Source organism: Priapulus caudatus, unplaced genomic scaffold (genome assembly GCF_000485595.1).
Source record: "Priapulus caudatus unplaced genomic scaffold, Priapulus_caudatus-5.0.1 Scaffold1043, whole genome shotgun sequence".
Taxonomy (NCBI): Eukaryota; Metazoa; Priapulida; class Priapulimorpha; order Priapulimorphida; family Priapulidae; genus Priapulus; species Priapulus caudatus.
Genome location: NW_014578104.1, coordinates 22808 through 25095, shown reverse-complemented (window position 1 = coordinate 25095; position 2288 = coordinate 22808). Strand labels below are relative to the sequence as shown.

Sequence of the window (2288 nt, the reverse complement as noted above, 5' to 3'; positions counted from 1 at the left end):
GATCGCACTTATACGGTTTCTCTCCCGTGTGTGTTCTCATGTGTCTCTTTACACTACAAGATTGTGAGAATGCAGCATCACACAGATCGCACTTATACGGTTTCTCTCCCGTATGCATTCTCATGTGTGTCTTCACATGACTCAGACGGGAGAAGGCAGCTTCGCACAGATCGCACTTATACGGTTTCTCTCCAGTGTGTGTTCTCATGTGTCTCTTTACACTACCTGATTGTGAGAAGGTAGCTTCACACAGATCGCACTTATACGGTTTCTCTCCAGTGTGTGTTCTCATGTGTCTCTTTACACTACCTGATTGTGAGAAGGTAGCTTCACACAGATCGCACTTATACGGTTTCTCTCCAGTGTGTGTTCTCATGTGTCTCTTTACACTACCTGATTGTGAGAAGGTAGCTTCACACAGATCGCACTTATACGGTTTCTCTCCAGTGTGTGTTCTCATGTGTCTCTTTACACTACCTGATTGGGAGAAGGCAGCTTCACACACATCGCACTTATACGGTTTCTCTTCCGTGTGTGTTCTCATGTGTCTCTTTACACTACATGATTGTGAGAATGCAGCATCACACAGCTCGCACTTATACGGTTTCTCTCCAGTGTGTGTTCTCATGTGTGTCTTCACACTACTCAGATTGGAGAAGACAGTATCACACAGTTCGCACTCATATGGTTTTCCCCCGGAATTAATTCTCACGTATTCCATCGTGCTTCAGGGAAAGCTGCCACGTTCTGGTCACAGACGTCAAGTATCTACCCTGTCCGGCGCTCAAGTTACGTCCTCGTATTTTGCTTCGGAGACGGCCTCGTCACACTAACACTCGTAGAATTAACGTCCTATCTAGGTTCTCCTCAAAATTGCTAAAGAAAATACAAATAACTCTGTATTGAAAGCCGCGTTACATTGGTAGAAATTAAGTTTTGAACGCGGGAGTCCCTACCCTCAAAAGAGGGATTCTGCAGTTTGGGGTTCAACATTGGGCATGTGCTTATTTTTAAGATTCATGTGGTTGCACGTTTGCCAAATTTGGACATTTGCTGAAAAAATACGGTAATTCCGCGAGGCCGTGCTCTGGAACGAACTAGTTAGTATGGCAGAATTTTCAGGGAGTCACACGGACTCCTGCATATGTCAAATCAGGGAGTCTGACAGTAAATCAGGGAGTATTTGACTCCAGACTCCCGTTAATTTCGCACCCTGAAGTTAACATGTGTTTGTAAAGTGTTATATAATATATAATTTAGAATTTAAATATAAAGTAAAGATATAGAAGTACACAACGAAATGTGTTCAACAAACATATCATATATTCGCCAAAGTCTATAACCAAAACACCACAGAGCCACGTACGTACACACGTAATAGTTCCACCCTTGTAATAAATTATTCATCTTTGTAATAAAATATCCAGTCGCAAACACTTGACATGCCACCCTTTTATTGGAATTGTCTGAAGTTTGATACTATGGAATTATATAGTTTTAGAGCAAGACAATCTGTATACATACACAAGTACCTATAAAAATAATACCTGTGGTACATATAAACAATACCTTTTTAAGTCTGTTTCCCCATTCAGGATCTTTTTACGTGAGTTCCCTGGAGTCAGTGTGTCCGCAAGCAGCAATGTAGGAGCCCAGTCAGTATGTGAGCGGTCATACAGGTCAGCTGGTTTACCTACAAGAAAAAACATAAATCTTTGTTTATTATTACTACAGTGACTCCACGACTTACGAACAGGTTTGGTTCCGATCGAGCAGTCGTTCGTAAGTCGAACATAATTATGTGCGTACGTACCCAGCTAACACATAATGTTTTCACAATGTTGCTGGAAGGTGGTAGTTTGGTTAGGTCAGGAATAACGTTGCTGCAACGTTCTAGAAACGTGCCATGCAAACGTTACACTCGCACCTTTCCACACCGTTATGTAGTAACGTTTTAAAAACGTTATTAGGACGTTGGATACGTATATACTATTATACATATTTTTTTATAGTAAAAATTGACATCTGTATTTATGAAATGTACTATATCATATGTTAACGTATAACCCTAATTAATTACGTCATGTTATTTAAATGTTATTATTGTTATTTCTGTCAGATATTGTGCAACGTTCCCACAACGTTGTAGGAACGTCCGTAAAATACATTCGTGTAGAGGCAGAGACCATAACGATCGTGTCCTATCAACATTGATAGTAAAACTGATTGAAATACTGGGATATTAATCACAAATGTCTTCTACCGTCGAGCTTTCTTTAATACTACAC

The 2288-nt window shown here is 40.3% G+C and overlaps 1 long non-coding RNA gene across 1 annotated transcript in view; it reads right to left on the bottom strand.

Moving 5' to 3' along the window:
* Positions 1 to 670: 670 nt before the first annotated feature.
* The window catches only part of LOC106815109, a 5601-nt gene continuing 3983 nt past the window's right edge, over positions 671 to 2288 (bottom strand). Inside the window, exons 2-3 of the long non-coding RNA XR_001394701.1 lie at positions 1570 to 1693; positions 671 to 876 (exon numbers count right to left, since the gene is read on the bottom strand). This is a non-coding gene — a long non-coding RNA (uncharacterized LOC106815109). The remainder of the gene's footprint in view (positions 877 to 1569; positions 1694 to 2288) is intronic.